At 44.0% G+C, this 27,944-nt stretch overlaps 1 protein-coding gene across 1 annotated transcript in view; it reads right to left on the reverse strand.

Annotated features, from left to right (window-relative positions):
- Positions 1-27,944, reverse strand: part of sema6cb (semaphorin 6Cb) — a 180,924-nt gene that overhangs the window by 151,505 nt on the left and 1,475 nt on the right. Inside the window, exon 2 of the mRNA XM_069655668.1 lies at positions 5,540-5,601. The gene's annotated coding sequence lies outside the window, so the exon portion shown is untranslated. The remainder of the gene's footprint in view (positions 1-5,539; positions 5,602-27,944) is intronic.

The raw sequence follows: 27,944 nt of genomic DNA on the forward strand, positions 1-27,944 counted from the left end.
TGCCTAAGCAAGCAGGCAAGAAAAGGCCTTTTATGGGCTTCTTCCACAGCGGACATTTTTACATCCAACAGGAGGAAAAGCACAGGTGTTATAAGAACTGAGCATTCACACCGAACCTGAAGCGAATATTCGCCCCCGCGTAACTCGCGCAAGTTTGACTGCCGGATCAAAATTCGCGATTAATTAATTAGCTTCTGGAATGGAGGAGAGGAAGCGGGCTTATCTCCATGGTTACCAACGGTGAATCTCGATGTTGATATGCTTTCGCTACGCCATGTGACGCGAATTCGCAAGGAAGTTAAATTTTTTCAACTTGCGCGAATTAGTGTCATACGTGTCGCGTCATTCGCGCTGCCCGACGCAAATTGGCATCTACCTGCGTCATTGCAATGACTTCTCACCATCTCACCACAGATTCGCGTCTCTTCACGTTCGGTGTGAACGCACAGTAACAATGGTTCTGTTCTATTCAGGTGTCTGAGAAGCCATGACAGGCAGTCAGCGTGCACACAACCAGGACCATGAAATTGAAGCAGCTAAATGGAATACAGCCATCGTTAATGCTACTATAAACACCTGCGCTTTTCCTCATCATTTTTGAGACCAGAAACACATCGCTCTCTTCAAAGCCACCAGACTCCACTGGCAAAAACCACAATTTTACCTCGCAGACAGCAGGACACTACCACAGCATCGACAGGTTAGTTTTTTGTGAGTTATACAAATATCTGTGTTGGACCTGATCTCACAATTCAAAACACCAAAGTCACACATGAACAAAACCAAACCAAGTGATCGAGGCCAGAAACTTCTGTGTCACGCACAGTGAATTCCTTTTTTTGCAATTGGAGTTTGGCTGCTTTGAAGATCAATGCAGCTGCTGATTCTGGTTTAAAAGAAAGGATCTTAGCATACCGTTCTCTAAAATGTTCTTTAATTTTTCCACACACTTCAAATTACAATCTCAGCCTGTCAGTGGAAAAAACAAGCACTTTTAGTGGACACCTGTACAGGCGCATTGGCCCTACAGTCTTGTGACTGCCTGCTGAAGTAATTTACAGGAGCAAGTTCAAAACTTGTTCTCCAGTTAGTCATTAAGACCCAAAAAACACAAAAGTAGTTTAGCAGAGAAAGAAAGAAGGGCGGTTATCAAGCTAGGAAGGCTAATGAACAGATTGCTTGTGTGACAAGTACAAGAGAGTGAGTCACATACGAGTGAGTCACTACAGAATCTCAGGATGCAACACAACAGCGCTATCAATAAGTAATAGCAACTTAGCTTAGCAATGAGGACACAAGAACAATAGGCCTTGATTTTTATAAGAAACAGCGCTGCCTCCCCATCAGTGCTTTTCAAATAATGGGCTCTTTTGTCTTATCTGTGACGGAGAGGAGCTTGAGGACTTTGCCCTTCATCCCTTTGTTGTTGCACGGTCTCTGGTGGAAATGGAAGATTGGCCCAAAGGCGTGGGCGTGCGAGGAAGAGCTAGGCGGCGGCGCGAGCACATCAGACTTGAGCTGTCTTAATAAAGCTCCCCTCTATCCACCCCAGAGATCTCCTCACCCCAATTATACGCCTGACACCTCCACCCTCCTCCATCTCCTCTTATTTCTCACAGCCCCCCCGCCTCCCGCCCGCCTCAGCATCCTGTTCCCAGCTCTGATCATGGCTCTCCCTTCGCTGGGCTCAAAGCCCCAGAGGCCTGCACATCATCAGGCTGCTGGTGGCGTTTGCTTCACAGTCTGCTGCCCGAGCTGCATCAGGATCGTATCTGTTCTGGTATCGACAAAAGATCAACTCTGCTCAGCCAGCCAGCGTGAAAATCTTCACTCTCGCTTTAAAAACAATGATGCTGTTTCTTTCAACGACCCACCAGAGAAGTCTGGCCAAGGCTGTCCGTTAGCACTTTATTCTAAAATATTTGAATCAAGATATTACTTGTTAGAATTCCCAACTTTTATTGAGCCTGTGACCTGTCAGCGTCATCCCACCCAGTTAACAAACACAGCACACAAAGTGAAGAAACCTGCAGAGGCATGCCTGAAGGATCGTCAGAAACTTAGAAATGATCAGAGGATCAGGTCTGACAACTCTTCTCCTGTGATCATCACAGCCGAGACTAAATGCACGTCGCAACGTTCACGTCCGTTTAAATGTGACACTTTAAATGCTGAAAAAGACAGTTAATCAACAAGTCGACTGACAGGAAGTTACAGTTTTTTAGATGCTTTCTTGCTCAATACATGAAATTCAGTTGTTCTGCAGTGCAGACAAAAACACGGTTTGTCCTTGTACCCATAAATATTTCACTGAGTGGGGACACTTGTTGAAGTCAGTCTGCTTCCTCAGCACACGGCACTTTATTTCTGTTTGTCTAACCATGACTCAGCCCTCACCACCGAGTACCTGGCGCACCTTTTAATGTAGCTTCTGTTGTGTCACCATGTTAATATGTCACGATGTTAAATGTCGTTTTTACAGGCAGGTTTCTGCATGCACAGACAAAAGACAAAATTCTTGCCGTTTGCATGCAAAGGTAGACAATAAAGGCTGCATGAAAAAATACTTAATTCTAAGTAAGTTTCTATCCTACTCTGAGGTTATTAAATTATTTATGATTAATATATGAAAAACTATGTGAAAGAGCTACCCTAAGTCCATCATGCGTGGGTAAACTTTGACAGACTTTTTGTCGTTGCAGAGACCAATTATTCAGGTTTGAAACTTGCAGGGCGACAGATTAACTTTTGTCAAACTAATAAAAAGCTTTGGGAGTCACTTAATGTTTTGTTTACAGGCCGTGTTTCACTTGCAATTCAACAGAGTGAACAAACACAAACCAAATTAGAACAAAGCAAAGAGGTTAACTTCTCTGATGAGGTACAAACCAAAGACGATTAACTGCACGCGTGATCACAAACACCGACGCAGCACAGAATCTGCTGGCATAACAACAAGTCTGACGACGGGGCAGCTGTGTCGACTATTGTCACCACTTTTTGAGACATTTTTGCTGCTTTCACCTTCAGATGCCTTCAAGGTCACAGCAGGCCTGAATCTGTCCGGCCATCTGTTTCCAGCCGTCCCAGGAGGCGGCCTGTCAGCGGCGCCCCTCCGCCCCGTCCTCTACTGTCCGCATGCAGGCTCAGCGGGGAAATGCCCAGCCAGACACAATAGTTCTCACTGATTCTACAGGTTTCTGTTTCTGCTTCGACTACCTGACAAGCTCACACCAGAACTGACCTCCCTGGAAAACCTCAACCAGGTGTGCACACGGATGCAGTATGCAATCCCTGACAATGCAGCCCAGTTTATCTATAATGCTGTACTCCGTCTAGCACACGACACCCTGAAGGATTAGACTCTTGGTTTGGATAAAGAAACAGGACGGGGCAGCAGGCAGCAGATAACATGTACAGAGAAGACATTTATAGTAGTGGAATTACCATGTAGAGAAAAAGGAGGACGATATCTGACCCATGAAAGTCTAATCCAGTTACCACTTGGGATCCTGAGAAGCCTGTTTATCAGTTAAATATCTGCACTCTGGTTTTGTAGCTGCGTCACACTGCAGTCATGAGGATCAGCAAAGCAGGTTGTGAACTTTCAAAGCCAAGTCTAAAAATGACATGACAGTGTACGTCTTTCCCGAGGTTTCTTTTACAAGGTTTTAACTGGAAGCTATCCTTATCACAAAGGCATCTTTATCTCCAAATCACGGGCACCTACTGATTAAAACCTGTAAAAGCACTAAATACAGTCGTGTCGCTTTAAAAAGTGAGTCGTCGGTGGACAGAAGACGTCAGGAGGGGCTGTCAGCTCAGCTGCCTCTAGCTCATCTTTTAGTGATCAGCTTCATTTAGGTCAGGATGTCTTCTGTGAATCCTTCATTCACAAGGTTTTAACAGGACGCTGAATTATCCACTGAGGTCTCCTTACCTCCGTATGAAACACACCCAGTGATTAAAATGGTAAAAACACTGAATAAAGCGGCTAAAACTATGCTTCTCTGTGTTTGGCGGGGCTTTGGTGGCTGTGAGCCGAGCTGCCACCAACTTAAGGTACACTAAGTTGACTGAATCCTTCATCCGGTTCAGTTACATGACTCAAGTAACATTACTGTTGCTTTTAAACACCATTAAAGAACAAATGTGATAAAAGGTGTGTCCTTTGGGTAAAAACTGTGACTCATGTAGGCCGATTAACTGAACTAAGAGATGAAGCTTCGTATTAAAGAGATCATCTTTAAGATTTTCATGTAAATAAATGTCTGTTAAGTATCTATCTATGGCCGAATGAGGTAACACAATGGTGACTGAGCCTATGGCCCACTGATGAAAGCCTTTGCATTTGCAGTATTACAGACTGATTACAGACTGGGTGTCTGTGGCGACTTTCACAGAAAAAAAAATCACAAGCGGCGCCCAGTTAGTGACGCATTTTCCATCACCCAGCAGTGGTTGGTCTGCCAGAGAGGGTAGGCGGAGCTAAGCGGCTGCTTTTCCGCTCTCTGCAAGTGTTGCGAGTAAACAGTAATCTACTATGGCTGAACAAACAAAGAAAAGATGGATGACTACAGATACAACTTCAACAAGAAGTGAAAATACAAAGAAGAAGAAACAAACTCGACGCTCAGATGAAGCAAACAGTCTGAAAAGGAAAGCGACCGTCAGCCAGGAAAATCAGGAGTTACAACCGGAGCCAACCGTGGACGTCACACATGCAGCACTGTCTGGATATCTGGGAAGTGTGCTCCCGCAATTTCCGTTTATCACCACAGGTGGTGCCAAAGAGAGCGAAGCGGAGATCTTCAAGATTAGCACTTTAAAACATTGAAATATGATGCCTAAATTTGGAGTCGCTTACAGCCCTTTAGTAATGAAACAACTATGAGCTACAACACCGCAAAGCAACAAACTACCAGGAACTCAAACAATCTGTAAAAAGTATTCCTCAACAATCATCAGTTCCAACCAACAAGCCTCAACAACTTCAAACCGGTGAAAAGAGCTCAGACAGAAACACACGTAAGAATATAGGCTAGAGTCTCTCGTTTGAAAGTAAACACCATTGATCCATTGTGCATTCATGGCTCCATCAGATCCAGCAACAAAACAGAGTAAATGTGTCGTCAGGGCCTTTTAAATAGTCTGTACAAACACAACGCTGCAGAATGAACAGTGAGCACAATAGCTACTCTGACTTGCATTGATGGAAACAATGCATCGGCTGATCTTGAACTTAGTTTGTCCTTGGTTGAGGAAAAACTCTCATAAAATAGTCTGCCAAATATTTAAAAGGCAATTCCTGACGTTTGATTAAAGCAGCAGATTAGTAATTGAGGAGACGTTGCTGCTTTAGTAGCTGTATTTCCACAAAGCATCCATTAATTACGTGCTCTCGGTGGATGTTTCCTGAAAGCAGACCTCACTGCACTTCAAAGATCAGTGAGCAGAGGCTGCAGGCCTCCCGAAATCAAATCTTCAACTTTTAATTACAGAGGATCAACGTTAGATGGAAGCAGCATTTTTACTGTACCTTTCTTTCAAAGGGCGCTCCACCGAGCAGGTACGTGCAGCAGACAGCAGCTGTCAGAGTATCTGTGAAGGAAAAATAAGAGATGACTGTTACATCTTTGTCTGTCTGAGACATAATGCAAGGCAGCTTTGAGCAATCAGAGCAATCATGTGTTATCTCCCTTCAAAGATCTCTTTAAGTCCACACCATGAATAACAAAAATAGACTATTAATACTGGATTTCAATTCGCTTTCATCAGGAAAGACGCAAAATGTGACATAAAAACATAAACCAAGTTGCTTTGAACTCCGGGGAAGATACATGGGTTTGTGATGTTTGCGTGACAGCAGGTTGCTTTGATATAAGCGAACAAAATCTTTTGACAAATCCCAGAGCTCAACCCAAATCTGATGATGGAATCTCAGCTCTCAATCTGCTCTGGCAATCTGCTCCCAGGGAAAAAAAAAACGTCTTCACCTCGCCAGTAAAGAAACCTAAAGCAAGTTTTGATTAATATTACAAATTCATCTGCAAGCTGAGATGTGAAAAGTGAACTTCTGCAGAAATGGCAGCCTCGCTGGGCTCGCTTAGCAATTTGCTCTGCTCCAAAAATTTGACTTCTGCACACATACCAATGTATTTAATTTCCTGCTCCATACAGGCACTGCTGATTAGTTTTCAATTGAACATTAAGCATAAAAAAGCAATCTCATGCATATTCTCAGAGGGGTTTATGTGCCAAATTGTAATTGTGAAAGACATCCCAATAAGCATTCAGACTTTTTGTCATTTTAGAAACTCATTAACCTGACCATCGTTCTGGAAAATCTTCGAGTTAGCAACTTTCTGTGCAGCTTTTCTACACCTGAAGACAGTCAGCTATAATCATCTATTAAGCTTTTTTGGGAGATATGAAATGTAATAACCTCGTTGGTTCTTGACCTGCACAAAGATTAATTCTGACAAATTGGGATGATGGTGGTTTTGACCTCAAGCCCGGCACATTTCAAGAAGCCCGCAAAGACTTGCAGAGGCAGCATCCTCTGGATTAGTGGGCGGGCACCCCAGCTGGCAGCCACATGCTGATGATGGTTCAGTTAAGGTTACGGCAGAGCCAGCTCACCAGCTTATTTTCTCCACTGTGCTCTCGAGTTCTCCTTGTTTTGACAAAAAGGACCACAACCCCCCCGGGCGGGAAGTATGACTGCTGTGTTATGTATCAATAACAGCCTGTCCCGGGTCGCGTGATACGGCTGATCGAGTGGTCATTATCCTCTTGTTTCGGAGGAGTGCGGTGAAATGTTGGACCTCTCGCAGATCAGCTGTGAACTTACAGTCCTGCCTGGGAAAAACCAAACATCAAAAAGGAAGATAAGGCCTGGTGGAAAACTAAATTACAATGCAGGCTCAACGAAGGCTGCAGACTATCTATGAGGCACTTAAAATTCCCAGACCACAAATTGCCCTTAAATGTATCTTGATTAACTTAGCACAGTGCTTTGTTCTTTTTAAGCAGAATAACAATGTTTGCAGTGACGTAGATCGGCCGACCATCTGCTAGAAGTGTGCCAACAGGCTGTCCATCATCCTCGGACTGGAATTTGGCAGGTAGACACTAAAAAGGGGGGTGGTTGAGCCAGGTCAGCTGATGTTATCGAGCCTATCACAGACATATTGGTGTCTGTGTATATATTTTTCCGATAAGCAAGACAATAACAAGAACTTTTTTACAGGTCGTATGCAGAAAACAAGCTCAGATATCTTCATTTACGATACACGAGTATGTAGCATTAGCCGACACTAAAATCGGTTGTTAAAAAATATATTTTTAATGAAGAATACTTCAAGAAAACGACCTACTATACCTTCCCAACACTCATGAATCGTGCATTTCTCCTCACATGTCTCGTACTGGTCAGGCTCTGGTTAAACCCTGCAGATTTTGCAAGTCAATACCATTGTGTTCTGCAAGCACAGAAAACTAAATCTGCCCCAAGCCATGCCAAAAAAAAGTTACATTTCAAATTACACACTGAAGGCAAAAAAAGCTCTGCCATAAATAAATGACCAAGGGTGGAAGGAGGCTGCAATTTATAGTCTTGGGTTAATCTGTTCTGAGCAAATGAAGGGAATGAAAAAGAAGCAATGACCTGACCAGAGCGCTCTGGTCCAGCCTGGGCCTGTTTTCAACTCCTGACCAAATGCATAAACACCATCCTTCACCGTGAGCGATTCCAAACCACAGCTTGGAACCACAACTGAGAGCGTAATCAAGGCAATGCTCGGCCTCTGAACCGTACGCCTGGGTGTTTGTTTCACTTGTTTGCTTGGTTGGGCTCTACCTCAAGCTTTTAGCCTACATAACCTGCAGACGTGTTTGTGGACATATTGACTCCTCAAACCTCACACTTGAAATGACTCTGCTATTGATTTGGTAAATGGATACAAGACGGCGGGACAGGAAACGATACCACAGCCTCTGTGGTTGTGTTGGCTTCCATTAAGAGCGCAAGAGTACACATGTGATCAGAGGAACGCAGGGCAGGAATCGATCGGTTTGGTAAAAACTGCTGATCTGAATTATCTGCATCAAGAGTAACAGTTTGGTGGTACAGAGAAATCTAACAAAATCCCTCCCCCTGCACACTTCCAAATCCTATTAATTCTACCCTGGCAGCAGTTTGATTCATCGACTCAGGACATCTTAGGGAGATTTAGTCGCTCATCATCACGGATCAAAGCTCCAGGGTGTCTGATCTGGTCTGAGAATCACTGTATCAAGCGTCTTCAGATGATGAGGGGTGGGAATCGCAGGGTAACTCATGACTCATGATGTGGCCCACAATAACAATAATACGACAGTACAGTGATTCTGTGTCTGTCTGTAATATACTGCAAGACAATCACATAATGATAGATCAGGACGTCTGATTACCTGAAGAATGCATGATGCCTCTAAAAGGTAACGTGCAGGTTTAATGTATTCATTCACAAACTGAGATGAAGCACTGGATGTGTTTTAGTCTGTAGTGGTGATTTGGCCTCGTCAATAAACAAAAAAAAGACTAAACTCAAAATCAAACCAGCCCCTGTGGCACGGGGAGAGAGTGGATCGTACGCAGGATCAAAAAACACAATTCAAGGTCCAGGCAAAAAATATGTTTTCTTTATATTTATTTAACAACTTTTACTAAAAATTAACAATCTGGCGTTTCCTGCTAAAAAAACTTTAACCTTCCCGATCCCCGCCTTTCCCATCCTACCTGCCAAAATAAAAGCTCAATAAATACTCAAATATATCAATAAAACAAATGGCCTCAAGCTTATTACAACTTCCTAAATGAAATAACAAGAAATAAAAAAATGACTGAATGTAAAATAATAAAATTATACAAACAATGTTAACAGCTCCAACAGTCTGTAAATTAAATGTACAGAACTATAGAACTGTTAAAACTAATTAGGACTTTTGATCTGAAACTGGATGGCGCAACTCTTAACTTCTTTTCACCGCTGTCCGACATTATCCCGCTGTCTTCTTCTTCTTCTACTTGTATCCCGCTGTCTTCTTCTTCTTCTACTTGTATCCCGCTGTCTTCTTCTTCTTCTACTTGTATCCTGCTGTCAACTTCTTCTGCCAATTAATTTACGTTAACGATACCATTCATGTCACATGTGCCACTGCGAGGAGTCATGAAGTAGTGACGCCGTAATTCTAAATCACAGGGAAATAAAAATATCTATATTTGATGCCAACCTATTGATAATTGTATTGCAATGATATATTGCTGTATTGATATTTTTTGTCCCACCCTTTGTGATGCTCCAAAGTATAAACACTGTTTAAATCCACTGCTACTCAACAGAAACTCTTTGAATGCAACGTTTCGTCTTAGCTCTTCTTTCTTCTCTCTCGTTCCGACAGCAAGCCCCAAATTAACGACACATTCTGTGATCACAGGAAAGTTATTTGGGTGGCTCAATCAGTTTAACAGACGCCCATGACTCATATCAAACTGTAACCAGGACAAAACAACCAAATAAGTCTCGCGCCAGTTCTTTGGCTCAAGATCAAAATATACTGCACTGCTGCAGGGGAAAGGTCCAACAACAGTTTGTGAGCTGGAAAGGCTGAGATGAAAAACTTGCTCAACCAAACACATAAAATGTGACGTTTTTATGGATGTTTTGCATGTTAGTTCATATTTAAGATCCGTTTACTTCAGAGCTCTGAATGTCTTTAGGGTTTTAATTAAAGGACACAATGATTCTGTAAAGTTTGGTGCTTCTTCAAGCAGAAACAGGTCGTCTTCAAATATCACCACCACTAGACGGGAAATTTCAGGTTTGAGGGTGATAATGAGTTCTCTGTTTCAGTCGTATTTCTGACCTTTCTCCATTTTACTTGAGGAGATGCGAAACCTTTAAATGGCATCATGCCATTGCAGATGCTGGATGAGGATGAACATTTTCTCACTAATTACAGTTGTCCTCGAGATATGATCAGATTTGGACCCATGTACGCCCCAGTCTCAAATATTATATGTCAGCAGTTCTGAAAAAACGGAGATATTTTAGAAAACAATGTTGGTCACAATCCCTCATTGGACCCAGAGATGTACTATAATAAGCATTCTAGGGTTTAAGCTGAGCCACAGAGCTGGTTTGTAAGCTGTGATGGATATTTGAACGGACAGATTGTAATAATTTTACCACTGGCGTTCATCGGGTTCTGTTTTCATAGGCTGAAACAAAACTCCAGCAGAGGGGGGGCTTTGTTTGCATTTTACTGTTTAAGTTGATCCAAGATAAATGAAGGTTCGAGCTAATGAGGTTTTTGTTTTGCAGCAGAACGCTAAGAATCTTTCACTTCGTAACGTTGTTGACAACATCATTACATTTCTTTACATGAACCATAAAACATGGTGAAACATGGTTTTTCCATAATGCAGTTTTTGCTGGAGTATTACATACAATACTTATTAAACCTTTAGGTTGTACAAATTGTAGATAAAGTAAACATTCAAAGGTATTTCAAGAAAGTAAAGTTCAAAGTTCAAACTGCTTTTTGAGTGTTAAGAACTATTTTGTTCATGATTCTATTTTCTATTTATTTTGGTCTTCGACTTACATAACCTCCAAGTTAGATTGTGATGACTCTAGTGATACATAGCATTGAAAAATTTAAAAGAAATTACATCAAAATAAGCAGAAAATTCCAATGCAGGAAGTGGCAGACAGTCTGCAGTGGTATGCATTAACCCCTCTTTTCAGAGATCTAATCCTCTCGTGTTTCTGCCTTGTCAAACTTCATCTTGGTACTGTCACCATGTTCTAAATCTCACCAATTAACTTGGTGGAAAGTTGTTATAACAGACAGGAATGACTTGTAAGTCACCTGTTAGGCTTTCAACTGCACTAATTGGATGATTGATAGAACCGTCGATGGCCACCATGGTTGAGCGTTTTCGACCAATACATCCAGCAGAGTAACTGGAGAGTGCGGCCTCTTCTGTCTCCAGCCAAATGCCAACATCCCAGTGATCATCTGGCAAACAGACCGCACGCCTGCCCTTTCTCCACTCAGCTGTCCATTAAAGGAAAACATGTGGTCTAGTGTCTTGTTTCAGGAAAAGTGAAAGCACACACCCGCTGAGGTACACAGCCGAGCGGAGGAGTCGGCATGTTGTGACTCAGAGTGTCTTCCTCGTCCTTTGTACCACATTCCCTCACTCCACACGCCACGTGGGGTCGGGGTAAGTGGCTTGAACCCTCCCTTACTCTCGCCCTCCCTCCCTTGACACCCACTCAAGAGAATCAATCAGTATTCAGGTCATGCCACAGGGACGCCCACCCCCCTTAACACATGACCTCTGACCCCAGCAGGGTTCTTCTCGGAGAGCGTGACAGGGATGTCTGTGCTAGTGTCTGCTCCGTGTCCGACGCTAACAAAGTCCTCGTGTTGAGGAAGAGGGGAGGGGAGGAGCGCGACCCGACCCTGTCCACCTCCAACATAATAAATCCAGCTGAGGAGTTCAAGGTGGCCTGACCTGCATCCAACCCCGTCCCTGGAGACAAGGCTGCTAGCTCCAGCTGAGCCTTTCCTCCCCTGGGCTCTCACCCCGGGGCTGAAGGAGGAACAGAGGATGTGCTCCTGTTTTGTACACAAAGCCAATATGAAAAAATAGGGCTGGGTAACATGACAGCAAAACAAACAATTGTTTTCTATTAGATCTACGGCAATATTTATGTTTATAAATTAATTTATAAGATCATCATTCAGAGCTAAATCAGAGCTAATTCTTCCATCATGGACATAAGGCTTTATTTCTGTGTCTTTTAAAAGTAACACTAATTACAACGGGCAAATAAAGTGAGAAAAATCAGTGTTTCTCCCGCTCCCTTTAGGAGACACAGGAAGTCAGAAGGGGGAACGAGCTTAGCTGCTGCTAACGATGTTAGCTCAAATTTTAGGTTAGGATTTGTTGTCCTGTTGGCTTCATCAAGCTGGGACCTCCCGCAGGCTTTGGGGCGGTTTGCAGCCGAGTGTGACGTAGTTGGGATGCGAGTGACATTCAAGTCTGAAGCCATGGTTCTCTGCCGGAAAAACATGAGGGTAAAATGGATCGTGAGATTGACAGGCGGATCGGTGCAGCATCAGCAGGAATGCGGGCGTTATACTGGACCATCGTGGTGAAGAGGGAGCTGAGCCTGAAGGCAAAGTTTTCTGTTTACCAGTCGATCTACGTTCCAACCCTCGCCTATGGTGACGAGCTTCTGGTAGTGACCAAAATAATGAGATCGTGGATACAAGCGGCTGAAATGAGTTTCCTTCAGAGGGTGTCTGGGTTCAGCCTTAGAGATAGGGTAAGGAGGTCAGAGATCCGGGGGGAGCTCAGAGTAGAGCCGCTTCTCCTTCGCATCGAAAGGAGCCAGTTGAGGTGGTTTGAGCATCTGATTAGGATGCCTCCCGAGTGCCTCCCTTTGGAGGTTTTCCGGGCACGTCCAACTGGGAGGAGACCCCGGGGCAGACCCAGAGCTTGCTGGAGGGATTATATATCCCGTCTGGCCCGGGAACGCCTCGGAATCCCTCAGGAGGAGCTGGGAAATGTTGCTGGGGAGAGGGACATCTGGGTCACCTTGCTGAGCCTGCTGCCACCGTGACCCGGCCCCGGATAAGCGGAAGATAATAGATGGATGGATGGATGGATGGATAGCTTTCCCAGGGTTGATTTCTGACAGCCAAATTATGTGCACAGGTCTTACCTTCTCCCTAACAAATAGAGGTGGTAATTAAAACCAGTAACACTGAATTAAGCAGTTTCTAATTAAAAATTAAACTTCCTCCTCACTCGAACTGAATCCAACTTTAGCTCAGCCTGTTTCTCTCAAGTGAGGATGACTTCATCCTTCAAGATTATTCATTTAAAACGACCAAGATCTAAAAAGGGGCAGGGGCATTTATTTCATCTGTTTGCTAGTTATCTTTATCTAAATTTTATTTAAAATCATTAAACCAAATTGGGTTTTTTTGCCCAGTCCTACTTTACCCCCTGGGCTCCTGAACTAGGGCTGAGGTTCGTTCCTTGGTGACACCTTTCCATAATCCAACACATTTATTCCCTAATATTTCAGTTCACCCACGTCTGTAACATCCAAACAGTTGGGAAGCCTTGTTTTTCACCACTGGGAGTGCATCGCGGCAGGAGGGGGGCAGAATTAGCATAGCGTAATTACACTGGGGAAAGATCCAGACTCCAAGGAGAAAGACATAACCCGTAATTTGCCATTGTGCTCCCTATGCAATTGACAGTCGCTCTATGATATTGGAGATAAATGTCGGAATTCAGGCTGTTAGTTTAACTGATGGTGCATTCAGTATGATAATAACCACGCTCTTGCACACAGTGAATCTGATGAGCAGGCCCGCAATAGCTCTTCACCACTTTCCCTCCCCTCCATGGGGTATTATCATGCTAATCTAAAAGAAGAAGAGGGGAGAAAAATACATTTCAGTGAATGAGGAGGAATAATAGGAAGCCGGGACCTCTGGAACTGTGCGGAGACAAAAGAGGGTATATTCACTGAGCTCTGCCTGAGCAAAGCAGGGGTGACAAATGGACACAGACATTATGCTGGCTGGTTAATTAAAAGAACATAGCCTAATTAAAAAGATCTTCCTGCTGAATGGACTGCCTCTGCGCAGTGACTGACCTGTGTCTCCTGCTCATGTTGAGCACAGAGCAGTCAGACTCGCTCTTTTTCATGCATTTAATTTTCACATCAGAGGGGCTTTGACTGACGAGCGGCAAACACCCAAGTGGAGCACGCTGCAGGAAGCACGGCAGATCGTGGTGGGGGGTGCTGCCGCCTGTTAAATGACTCATGATTTCCATTAGACCGCCGATGAAACTGGCACAAGAGATTTGATTAAATGTAATTCCACGTTTCTTGCAGAAAACTTTTTTCTCATGAATGTCATTGCATTAAATTATCCTGGAAGTTCGGGTTTGGAAATTGTTCAAGGACAGTCAGAAGTTCATTATTGAATCATTTTAATGTGTGGGCTGTTTGTAATACTTCCAAATAAATAGACTTCATGGTGATGAGAGAGAGAATCTGTAATATTGTTAAAAATAAGAAAATTTAGGGGTGTTAGTTCCTCCCTTTTGTCACTCAAAAAGAGCGTACGGTCTGCACCTGCTCTTTCTGTAAAGTCTTCAGATAACTTTGGTTGAGATTTGGAGCTATATTAATAAAAACTGATTGATTGATTGAAGCTGATATTTGAAGATGAATGAGACGGTGAGTGATGCTTTTTGAAAAAGCTTGATTTAAGATGTTTTACATCATATAACATCCATCAATCCATCAGCACTTAAAAACATATATATGACTTAAGTTAAAGATAATTGCCCCTCCCTCTAAGGTTTGTTGCCCAAAAGTCGCTCAAGAAAAAAAACACACAACTTGCAATTGAATTTTGTCGCCCGTGATTCTGTTAATGCAGCCGCAGGTGAGCTGTGGGTGGAGGAGCTTGTTGCTAATGACACTACAGAACGATCAGACCATCGTGGTGCTGTTAATGTATGACATTGGTACCAACCATTTGCACTCACCATGCAAAGTATGCTGACATTAAACAGGAGAGGTCCCACAACAAGAGCTGCAGAGTGTGTGATTGTCAGAACAAGCAGGAACAGCAGGGCAAGCAGAGATTTTCCACTAAATGATGGCTGGTGGATGGTGTTGTTCTCTGTTACTACACAACTACAACTACACTATGGTGACTGTTTATATCCTTGGGCAGCCTGCTGAGTAAAGTCTATGTATGGTGTTTCTAGTATTCCTTATGAAGGCAAAGGAAGGGACACAAACATTCAAAAAGAAGACTTGCATTATAACCAAAAAAATAACTTCAGATACTCTGTGAAGGTAAGATGAATGCAGGAGAGTTGTGTTGATTTGCAAAAGTGTACCTAAAATGTGTCCCTGAATGTTTGTGCGCTCTTAAACCAGCCTGTAATGGCTTGAACTTCAATGTCGGTCAAGCAAATATGTGCACAGTTCCACACAAGGTGAAGTCTTTATAACTTGTAGCATTTGGTTAACTGTTACCTCGCAGGCATCGAGATGCAGGAGAAACATTTCTGCTGTCATGACAACTTTGCAAAGACTTAAAACCCTGCCTTAAAGCAGCACACACATCTGTGCAGTGTCTTTGTGTGTGAGAGTCTTAAAGCTGGACTTCCTGACATTTCATCCTCTCGCTGCCTGTAGCAACGGACCACTCAGACGCAGACTGCCCGTGTTTCGCCAGAGGGCTACTCTCATCCTCTGACATGGCCGGAGAGTGAAAGTGTGAGTTCATCCCTTTCTCCCAGCCACATGTCACCGAGTTGTGACATTAAAGGAATGGTGTGGTTTGGTGGTGGGTGCTTGTTTACTCGGAGTTAGTTTTCATGCCGTCAGTCACCAGGAGCCAGGCCCTCGGGGAGGAAACGGACGAGAGCAATGAGGAGAGATCAAACAGCCGACGAGGATTCACTGGCTGGACCGAGGAAGTGGCTCGTGTGAGCCTGAGTGGGAGGTGTTTTGTTGTGTTTGTATCTCTCTTATGGTGGAAATAAGTTTACAGCCTCAGAGTAAATTAATGAACATGTTTTTCAGCCCCCGAGCAGCCGTCCACATCGCTACACACACAAACACACACACACAAAGGGCTGCACTACTCTGGCTGAGATGATCAGCAGATTACTCGGAGACTGTGCTCATGTTTAGAGGATCACAGTTTGACTCTGAACCAATTTTCTGACTAACAACTTGAACCTTTTTGTCCCAGCAGATATCCAGCCGACAATAACATGCTCCAAAAGTGCCAATAATTATAATCTGATGTGGGCCCTGACTGTACATCACAAAAGAAAGTCAAAGAGTTGCCTGGAGATCGCAGCCTTTGACTTAGACTGCCAGAAACGTGTAATTCCTTTCTCACTGATCATATTCACAATAACAAAGTCGGCTTCCAACGACTTTGAAACAAGATCATCCAGATAAAACTATGATTGCATCATATTCTCATTTGCAATGATGCTCTCAGTGTGTCTTGTGTGTTCACAGCGGTGCATTTTCGCCGCACTTTAAAAGTCCAAACTCGCGCAGCATTCATGTCGATTAAGGAAGACAGCACCTTCGGTTTGTAGATCCTCGTTTCCTTTCCTTGCCTCCTATCCTCTCCCTTTAGTCCCTCCTACTAGATATGGGTGCAGAGGAGTCGAGGAAGAGGCATGAGGAGAGAGGAGTCAAGAAATAAATAGGGGTGGGAATCACAGGGCAACTCGCGACACGATACACGATACCATGCGTGGCCCAAGATACATCACGATACAGAGTTTCTGGGATAATTGATATATTGCAAGTAGGGCTGTGCCATGTCATATCGTTCAGATGACGTGATAAGAAAGTGTCGTATTGCGATATCAAAGATGTAAATTTGCAAGACAATTGTTACGGCTAACAAGTTGCGTAATCGTTTTAAAAGCACTCGCCTCGGGGTGCTCAGCTGAGAGCAGAGAGCGCATCTGGCTGAGAGCGGACTTCAGTGTTCATCATCATCACATGCTGCTTCAGAAAACACCGGAAAACATCGGTGGCAGCGACGTTACGCCTGTTCGCATGAATAAATGCTGCTGCCTGAATTACATACAAAAGATTATTCAGTTTTCTTTTTTCATATCGTCATGATCATCGCAAATTGCAAAGTTTTGTGAAATATCGTGATTTAATTTTAGGCCATATCATTCATCTTCTAATGATACATCACGATATCTGACTAACCTCTTCCTTGGCCAATTAATTTCCATTCACGCAACCCCTATTCCTGTCATAAGCGCCCCCGTGAGGAGTAATGAGGTAGTGACGCAGTGAGTCGAAACTGCAGGGAAACTTGTAACATAAAATATGGATATTTGGAGCCAGCCTATGAATAATGGAATTGCACGAGTCAGGACAACAATATACATTTTGTCCCACCCCGAGTACTAAACATTTAAAAATGAGACACTCAGAGCTGTCATTTTAAACAGCTGTCTGTTAAATACGACGTGTGGCACAGCTGCATCATCTGTCCATTGTTTAGTTACAGCCCTCTGCTGTGTTTTACGATCTGTGTCAGATGAGCATGACAGCGTTCACGGCAACTAATGTTTCTTTATATATATTTATGGTTTGTGTATTCCAGCTGTGTGTCATGCACCATTACTTGTGCGGAAATGTTCCCACAAAGGATTCACCAGTTCTCACTGATAGCTCACGGCCAAAGGCAGGAGGACGGAGGAGATGAGGAGACGAAAAAGATAGGGATGAAAAAAGGCCACTTCTTGACAGCATGGGAAGAACGAACAGTCAAACAAATATTGTTTGCTTCTTGTTGTCCGGATCGATTGTGTTCTGTCCCTGAATAAGGCAGCTGAAGATGTTGCAGAGTGTCTCTTACCGGTGTTCTCTGAACGAATGCAGCAGTTTACTTACTCAACTTTACATCTTGAGCCAACATGACAGAGTGATCGTGTCAAATAATCTCAATATTTACCACAGCTTTTGTCAATCAAAAGCTGTGATTGGATTTTTCCAATCAAGGGAGCTCAAGGGGTTCCAGCTTTTCAGATGGGAGGAACTGCTGCTTCCTCTGATCTATATTACTGTAAATTAAACATGTTAGCATTTTAGTCTTCTTTTTTCACACCGATTTATTCCAGAACAGGAATTGGCAAACTAACTGAGCACTAAAAGAATCAGTACCTTTAGTTTATTAGTTAGTTTATTATCCTTTGGGCAACGCACTGTAAGTGTTATATATTTAGATTTGTATCAAAGCGCTTGTCCAAAGTTCAGATTTAGACCTCATTTACATGAAACCTGAACTTTACCAGAGAGACTCATGATGCATCTGTGAAGAATCAATTTCAGACCACAAGCATGAACCCTCTGTCCTTCTCTCACACACACACACACACACACACTGAGACACATACAGAGACACAGCTGCAGGGGTGAGTCAACACATGGTTAATAAATCGACACACACACACTTGGAACGGGGAGAGTTCAGGGCACTGTAGGGGAGGAGGAGAAGGAGGAGGTGTGTTTTACTCACCCTGGACGGCTGCCCGGTTTGGATTCATATGACACTAACTGAAACCCCCCCCCCGATAAACCCCCCGCGCGCCCTCCCCCCAAAGACCCGGTTAAAAATAGCCTGGATTCGATGGAAACCAGCCCGGGGTTCTGAGAACCGGAGGAAAAATGACCAAGCTAAGTGTAGGCGAGTGGACTTATCTTACACCCAGCCAAGTATTCAGCGCACATATGGTGACCGTTAAAATATACACAAATAACAGCGTGAGGGCTCGAGTATAGATTATAAACAGCCAACAACCACGCAGGTAAAACACTTCATACACATACAATCAGGGATTCAACGAAGCAATGCATGCTCTAAATTTAACACATTCCAGATTTAAGCAGCAGGGTATGCAGAGTGTTGTTAGCAGGAAAATCGGCCACTACTGCTATCTGCAGAGCAGCCGGTGCATGCATAAGAAATCGGATAAAAGGCCTGAGGGAGAAGGAGAGCTGGGAATCCAATCTGAGTCTCAGAAACCATCAATGAACCTTTCACCTGAAAGTACAGCTTGAAGAGTTTAACTTCGCGTCGTCCATTTAAAGTGTGTACAGTCGGAGCAGGACGTGCGACTGGTGCTCGGCCAACTTTTCATCTAACAAGGTCAAACGGCTATTTTTGGAAAGTTTGGTAATTAGATGCAGTCGGGCCCCTCATTGAGGAAACGCGTGTTGCTGCTGAGAGGAGAGCGCGTTCAAAAGACTCGGAACAATTACAGCAAACTTTCTGTGAACACTTAAAAGATTAAATATATATGAATACCTGACACCTTGTGAGCGTGTGCAGTGTGCGGGGCATGATGGGAAAAGAAGGGGCATTACAGTGTGAAGACTGCAGCTCCGGATGAAGAGGACAGGAGGGGGGGAAAGGCTTATCTTAGCTTTTTAATTTCCTGCTTCATTTCACGTTTCAGCACCATAAAAATTCTCATTTCACAAAATCTGCAATGAGCAACAATGAGACATGATCATAACTCAGAATTACTTCTATAGTAACTAAGCAGCAGCAGATACGACCCCCCCCCCTCCCGTGTATTCAGCCTAATTGCTTCAGCCAAGATGTGACAGGCCAGACAATTGCTGTGCGACGGATTATCAGAGGAGAAACCGAAAAAAAAATCTATCAGATATTCAATCTGTCAGTCTCACTCTGCCAGAAACTCTTAACCCACAATGCTTTGCATCACCCTCTGTTCTGTAGATGTGCTCTGCAGCCTTGGGAACAGGAACTACTTTTCCAAAAATACTTTGCACACTTCTTCACAGATCTCTGCACAGTTTGTGTTCGGCTGGATTTCACACTAATAACACTGGAAACATAATAAATAAATCAATTTGCATCATTGCCAAAACGTCCTTTTTTATATTTCCAGGCTAAACTGTACACGATGAGGGGAAACAAGGGCTGCGGCTAATGAGTCATTACTTTTACTGATTTATCCACCAATCAGTAATCAGTCTAAATATGTCAGAATTATGAAAAATGACACGTTTTCCTAAAGCTCAAGGTGACTTGTTCAGTGTTTGTTTAGTCCAATCAACGGTCCAAACGTCCAATACGCTCTATTTATTATCTTGTAAAAAAGAGAAAAGCAACATTAAGAACAATTAAGAAGCTGGCTCAAAAACAGCTCATCAATCTTTAAGAGTTCACGTTCAAAGACTGATTCAGACAAATCTCATTACCTGTAGTCTTTAGCCCCATAATGTATCCCCACAATGTTTGACTTTGCTATGCAAAAAAACCACCTGGTCTACAATCAGAGTTAGATTTTACATGTGTTTGTGTGGACTGTGAATGCTGGATGTCTCCGATCTTTACTTGAGCAAATTAAACCATGCACTGATATTTAGGCCCGTCTGTTTTGGTAAAAAACATTTAAATTCCTTTAATATTTGAGGAGTTTCCAGCTGGGTTTCACTATTGTAAATGCATAAAAGGTTTTTTATTGCATCGTGATATGAGCGTATCGCCCGATTGTTGCCGATACAGAGCTGTAAAATAAATCAAGCCAAACTTTTCATAGAGCAAACAATGAATTAAACCGTAACTGAAACATAAATGATTGCTGAAAACAATCATCCCTTACAGCTGAGATTGTCGTCTAAACTTCAGGAAATCAATCAGCTTCCCAACCTGACTGCAATTCAATCCCGCTCATAACTTCCAGCCTCTCCGCAGACGGCCTCCGCAAGATTACCTGCATTCAAACCGCACGAAGAAAAAAGTTTTCTTATCTTGAAATTGCACAAAGCAGGGGCTTGTGCACACAGCTGACTCTTCAATCTAACCTAAATTAAAACAGTCTGGTGGAGAAGTTTGTCCAGCTCGTTTGCTTTTCAAAAAAAGCAGAAGCGACAGAAGTTAAAGAGAAATGTGCCAGAATGAGCCGACAGCAGATTCTCAGGCGTCATCAGCCAACTTTAATGAAGCCAACCTGCATTTCTATCATGTCGGCTAAACCTTATTTTCTCTCAATTTCATCACTCCATCAGCTCTGAGATTCCAATCTCTGTCAGGGTGTGTTGTTTTATTCATGTTTGCAGCCAAACATGCCATCCCATTAAAAAATCATCAACAAACCTGTGTTTCTGTCGGGATGAGAGATGTTCTGATTCAACACTACACGTGTCAGAAACAAGTCTTTGTGCTGAAGACAAGACAAATGTCTGCCGTGCCAAACGTTTCTTTTTAAGGGTGTACGTCGAGCCCAGAGAGAGGTGGTGAGAGGCCCGGGGTGTCTGGTAAGGTCTTTCCAGGGAAATAACCTCTGGCACCAAGATGGATGGTTACATTTCCTGCAGCAACAACAGCCGTTTGTTTGGAGGAAATAGGAGAGTAACTGGGCTGTTAGTACAAGCTCTGATAGCCTCCATGGCTGAACGGGCAAAGAAAATAACTCCACTAACGGAAACGAAAACTTCACAAATTGAAAAGTCCAAGAAAAAGGACGTTACAGTGCCGCCCACGACGCCTGATTGAGAGCCAATCTGTGGGGAGCGAAGCGGCGAGAACACACATCAACAACGCTTAGCAAGAAGGATGGAGATGAGGAGAGAAGGTGATGATACAGTACAGCACCAACATTACTGGAATGTACAGCCATAAAGTACTCATGTATTATGGAAATCAAATTCACAATGTACCACAAGTCGGTCGCCTGCAACCGACTGATACAACCAGAAGGAATGATTCTACATTCAAGCAAACTTCCATTGTCATGGAAGCCCATTGTCCATAAAGCTTTCTTCATATATCCTTGGCAAGAAAGCAAAGGACAAAGAAACCATGGCTCAGGCTGCCTCTCCTGCTCACAGACCCACCCAGGTGCATGCTGGTCCTTTATCTGTCTACCTATAAAAACCTGGAGGTACTAAAGTGCTGCCTGATTCTTACAAAACAAAAACATCAACATAAAGGTAATTTATACTATAAATAGCTAAGGCACAACGGTGATGTCTGAGAGATGAGTCTGTGAATCATGGATTATGACCGAGTGTTTTTCAATTAGCGGGTATTTATTGCACAACTCATCGGCTGCTTCACAAACTGTAACAGTAAAAATAGACGTGACACTTCTCTGGCTGGGGTTCCATCTGATAGACATGTTAGCAAAGCTTGTGTGTGACACTGTTGTTTTCTTAGTCATGCATTTGTCATTTACATTTAATGACACAGTTGTGTTTCAGGTGATGGAACAAATTGCTCCTGACAGCACGTTCAGCTTCTGTTCTGCATCATCTTTACTGAAGCACAGTGTCCCTCGTTCCATAGCCGTTTCCTCGTGAGTCAAGCCTCTCTGTCCATGCTACGGATCAGCCAGCGCCGACTGCTCAAGGTTGAAGATTTGAATCATTAAACGGGAAGTCTCTGCCCATTCTTGTCTTCATTAGCTGCATCATTGTTCACAGACCAATGCAGGAACAACGGCATGGCAGTCTACTCCCAAATAGGGATGCAACAATTAACCGGTTTCACTCTGCGCTTTAAACGTCCCGCTTATTTAATCGTAAAGGCTCGCTACACCGGTTGTTTCTCACTCTCAAAAAAGGGGCCAGTACACATTACCAGCTTAATGTCATGTGCTTATCAAGAGACATGGAGGCTACGCTAAGCTTACCTTACTATGGCAGAGGGGCAGAGCAGCGAAGCTTTGCATCCACCAACGAAAAGAGTGTGAGGGCATTTCGGGTACACAAAGAATGACCAGGAAGTTATTCAAGACGACGGATCCCCCATCTGCAAAACCTGCCGGAAAAAGCTGTGGCTAAAGTGTCAAACACATGAAACCTGATGCAGCATCTGGGGGATCAACTACAGGCCCAACATAGTAACTGAATGATGTTATGTTAGAGGCAAGTCACTTGATGAAACACTGAGTTGGACGAGCCCCCAATTTTGTCATGACCCGGCTCAAAGACAAGACAAATACACGGGAATGCACGGTTTAACTAAAGACTGAAAACGTTCAATGCCTCTCAACCGTAAAATAAATGAACAGAAATGCACCACGAGGAGCTGCGGGTGAACTGAACCCAACCCTGCCGAGCTGAGCCCGGTAGAACTGAGCAGAGGAGGAGAGAGGGCGCGCACAGATGGACTGCATGGTTATACCCCTGCGAGACTGGCCAGGTCTCACGGTACCATCCACCAATGACCTGCGAGGACAAAGAAAGACACACCAACACCAAAAACAGCCCTACTGGCAGGAGGCCGTCACAGCTGGGAATTAATTATAAATGTGCCACTTACAATCAGTGGCGTAGCGTAATAATCGTAAAAGTGTGATTATTTCTCGAGACTATAATCTACCATTAAAATCTCTAATCGTTGCATCCCTACTCCCAATTTTATAACCCTTCAGTTTTCGTCATACACAAGGTTTTCACTGGGAGTTGAATTGAGGTCTTCTTCTCTTCTAAACAAACAAGCCCAATTAAGTGGTTTCCCGTCAAAATATCAGAGTCTCTCTGGCGCTCTTCGGTGGAGCTTTGGGCATTGCAGGCGGAGCTTCAGCTAATTTAAGCTTAGCTCGTGAGATGCCTCTAGTCCAAGCCTCTAGTTACTAAAGTCTTTCAGATGGCTAAAAGATCTAAAAACGACAGCGATTTGGCATAAAAAATGTAGTTGATTGTGGATGTATGGATGTCCAGCTGACAGCCAGCATGTGTTAAAAGACTGGACTCAGACTGGTTTGGTGATTTATTATTTACCAAACAAACGTGACCTCAATTGGAGAAGATTCAAACTTCCAGTTTCAGCACATTTCATTGCACTGAAGGGGCTACGCACACTGCAAGCATATCAAATCATGGTGTGCAAGAATCATCTTAAAATAAATGTGCGATGCCTTTTGAAAACAAAAATCACAGCAGCGGTTAATTTTTCTCCTCCACCAGTAAGAAGGGCAGGAGCTGGGGGAGCTGGGGGAGTTTGGAGAGTCTGGGGGGCGATTTGCTCCACTTTCAGCCTGGCTGCCTAATCAATGATGCGGGAGGTCTGCCCTCATTATGAAGTGATTAAAGGATCATTTGGAGCAACAGACCAATGCACTTTTGCCACCACCATCCCCTCCCCAACCCTCTGAACCAATCAATACGTGGTATGTATGGCCCGAGGTTATTTACAGAGACACTTGTTTCCTTATTTCAGTCGCTTCCTCCCATTAGACACAGGAGCGCGGAGAATCGAAGTGGATTTAGAGGATGAAGTTCTGTTTCTGTAGTGCGGCGGCGGGGAGAGGGAGGGTGCTGTGATGTCTGTATTATCTTAATCTTTAGGGAGTTAATATTATGCTACTGAGCGTTAGGGTTTTTAGAATAAACAGGATTCTGGGGGATTGTGGGTGACGCGGCTGAATGGGAGTTTTGGAAGATCTTTGCGCTTAGTCATCCGCTAATAATCCTTTAAAACGATGAAAATCCACGCACATATGAAGCCGCATTAGCCGCTTCTTCACATGAAATATGCATGAAAAATGACTCAGATTCATTTTTTTTGAGGGGTGATTCATTTCTTTCCTTTCAAGAGACGTCCTTTTTGTTGTGCACGCTGCTCTCAAGCTGCCCTGTGGGTTTCACACACACATCCTCCTTGTAGCTCAAGTCACAGAGAGTGTTTGTGTGGATGATACTGTGGAGTGAATAGGTTCTCTCTCCATCTATAAAAAGGTCCGACAGATACAGGAGTGTGGGAGACAAAAAGAGGGAATTATTACCCCGACTGCAAAATTCAGAAAACCACAAACAAAACACAGAAGCCCCTGTGCGTGACTGTCCATGAAAATGAAACAATAACAGCCTTGAAAACCTCCAGCAACTGAGGTTTTAATTCCAACAAAGATCCTCTCATGAGACAGAGGACCCTCTCTGGTTTACAAATATAAATCCAAGGCGATCTGCTGACACTGCAGGCTACAGGTTATATTTCCCCATAGCTGTTGGACTCCTTCCACAATGTGCTTCACAAAGCGAAACCGCACAGTCATCCCGTGTCCCCACTGCGCTGCTTGTGGCCGAGGCGGGTTGGCAAGTGGAGGTAAAGTCCATGTTCGACAAGGGGTTAACGTTTCTGAGGAGCGGCTCGACAAAACCGCAGGAAGACAGCCAGTCTGGACGGACGGAGCGAGGCATGTCACTCGTCCAGTTTGTGGTCTGAAGCCTCCTGCTGTCTTTTTCTTCTTCTCCCTCCCCTTCCTTCTAGCCTTTCAGTGAACTCTACAGCTTTTCCTCACCAGAATTTACACACTCATCAGCTTGGCTGTAATTTCCAGTCCGGCACTAACCAAAACCAGGACCGCAGGAGGGAGGCCACAGCACGCCTGTTTTTGGAATCAGAGGTAATTACAAGCCGGCCAAGGATTCAAAACCTAATAGCTGATGATTGGACTAGTGCGAGAGAAGTTTGTCATCCACAGTTTTCACTTCCAGAGGGCTGCAACAATAATACAAGAGTACAAAATAGAGCTGGCTGATTATTTAATTCATGGTTTAGGGCAAAGTTCCAAAGGGGCCGCCAAATCAAAAAGAAATTAAGGTTCTTCATGCCATCTTTAATTGGGGTAATTTAAGTAAGGACTTTGAAGCTCCCGTAGTTCAAAGCAACGCAAGAGTTCTCTTCAGACGCAGGTGAAATGTCGACTGGGCAGCAGGCGCTATCGCTAATAAAGGTGAGAAGTTTGTTCCCAAAAAAAGGCTCCTCAACGATCTCGAAATAGTATTCTGTTTCGCAGCATCCGACCTCGAGCAAACCACTGTCTGCTGCGAAGTTTGTTTTCAATCTGCGTCATTAAAAACAAGCAGCACTATTTACTTATTCCAGCATCTCAAACAAAGGCACGTAACCAGGTGAGAGAAGCGTGTGGCGCTGCGAGACGCACAAGACGGCATAAAAAGCAGCATTAAAAAGCGGCCTACATTTGCAGCATTAAACTGTTCAAAATCAGAAAACAGATTTTATTTTTAGGCCGTAATCATCCGGCCTTGAAACAGATGTAACTAAATTGGCTGTGCACATTTTGTCTGAGCCACTGGCAAAATGTAAATGATCTTCTAAATTCACTCTAATGTACCTGCAAACCTGAGCTCTGAATCAGCAGAAAGATGAAGGAGAACTTTTCTTCCAGGCACAGAAAATAAGTTATTACTGTTCAGATAGAAGAGCTGAAAAAAAACAGCCACATGCAGCCAGGACAGTGATGGAGGAGCCACTTCAAGCCGGCTGCAGACGGCACGAGGCAGGTCTGCCTGTTCCTCTGAGCCCTGCGATTGTAACGCTTCAACATGTTAATGTGATTTCTGAGCAGCTGTGGCCAAACGGGGCCAGGACCTGGAGGCCAAGGCCCTGGTGGTCTCTGCAGATAGCCTGGACAGGCCTGTGTGCTGTGTCAGCCCTGGATTATGGATGACTTGGAGCCTGCAGGGCTGACAGGTAATAATTCACTCCCCAGGGGTCCCACACCCTTCACTGGACACATGCAACCAGCCAGGAGAGGATGGGGGAGGAGGGAGGGGACAGCCTTGGAGCTCATACCCTCACCCTCTTCCCCCCAATTTTTTAAAGCTATCCGCTCCAAGAAGCAGGGTTCTCATTGGCTGCCCTGTTGCCACAGGTAACCAGCCATTATCAAAATGATATATGAGGTGCCAGGGGCCGGAGCCTCTCTCAGGTGCAGGGCCAAACAAAGTCCCATATGTCGCGGGTTGAAGAGCGGAGATTAACTGTTGCTTCCTGAAGCACGCCGCGGCTCCGACACTATTCTTCAGACGTCGGCGGTCGCACAATGCCGCCGTGTGCTCGAGGTCTGAGACACTTCAGACAAATCGCTGTTGTCGAGGTGCCACAACAGTAGCCCGAAAAATATTATCCAATGCTCTCGAGTTCTACTGAGCTTGAAATGGGGGGGAAATGAGCGTGAGTGTAGCAATTCGGTGACTTGAAGTTCGCCTGGGGGGTTTAATGTAACGTGTCTTCCCACGGAAATTCAGTTTTTTTCCCCTGACCAAAGCAAACTGCAGCCTAACAGTGTGTGTATGAGAGTTATATGTAGCAATGTTAGGATATTGAGCACTTTATCTCGATGATGGAAATGGAAATAGGCCCGCTGAACGTCCCCCAAGGGCCACAGTCCTCAGCCCCTGGTTAGGAGCCTATTTCAACCATCATTACCCTGAGGACCCATTAGGAAGATGCCATCTGCACACGCGGGGGCCCCCTCCCTCCCTCCCTCCATCAGGGGCCTCTCGTCGTTTCAAACTAAAAGCAAGTGCCAGAATGGAAATCGGAAATAAAATTACAAACTGGGCTAAATGCACCATTAACCATGCTAACCGAGCGGCGGACCTATCAGGGCCTGGAAATGAGAGCTGGACGGAGAGCGAGCAATTTTGCAGAGGTGAGGAGGAAATGAACGCACTCTTTATCACATTCACAACTGGAACTCACCCGTCAGCACAAATGGGACTTTGCTAATGGTGTTTTGTATTAAAAATAGATGAAAAACACAAAGATCAGTTGATTGTTTGTGAGTGTGGGAGCCCGCCACAAGGGTTGAATATAGATTTGTTTGCACTATATTTAGTTTAAGTAGGAGTACATGGCAGACATGCTGCTTACTGTCAGACAGACTGGGGCTACACAGGAGCATCTCACTTCTCCTGCGGGGGAAGCAGCACCTCTCCTTGTCAGCAGACTAGTAACATGTCAAATAAAATAACCTGAAACCACATTGAGACGTCCTCTGAGCAGAACAGAGTGCTGGGTCACTGAGGAAGGAAACCGCAAGCCATCAGCAGCCTCCCTGCCGTAGCTGAGATAAGCAGGAAGAAGACAAAACCAGAGCGAATCACAAGATCCGACCACGCTGTCTCCACTTAAACATCTGACCGGTTGGAGCAAACATTGCATGATGTTTTCCTCCTAAAGCCAAAACAACAGGCACAGTCTGAGGGAGCACAAGTTGTTTCTGCTGCAGGGCTGAAACTAATGATTTGTCATGTTCATTTATTAATCTGCTGATTATTATCACGACAAATGGATTCATCTTTTAGTCTATAAAATGTCAAAAGTACGAACAACAGAAAATTACAATTTCCAAAAGACAAAAGTCGTGTCTTTAATTTGCTTATTTTCTCAGCCGACCGTCAAAAACCAAAAAACTCTTCATTTACTTTCATAAATGACAAAAAAGCTGTAAATCTTTACATTGAAGAAGCTGGAATCTGCAAAGATTTGACATTTATGCT

Source organism: Semicossyphus pulcher, unplaced genomic scaffold (genome assembly GCF_022749685.1).
Source record: "Semicossyphus pulcher isolate SPU_LCO1_2020_fin unplaced genomic scaffold, fSemPul1.0.p SCAF_9, whole genome shotgun sequence".
Taxonomy (NCBI): domain Eukaryota; kingdom Metazoa; phylum Chordata; class Actinopteri; order Labriformes; family Labridae; genus Semicossyphus; species Semicossyphus pulcher.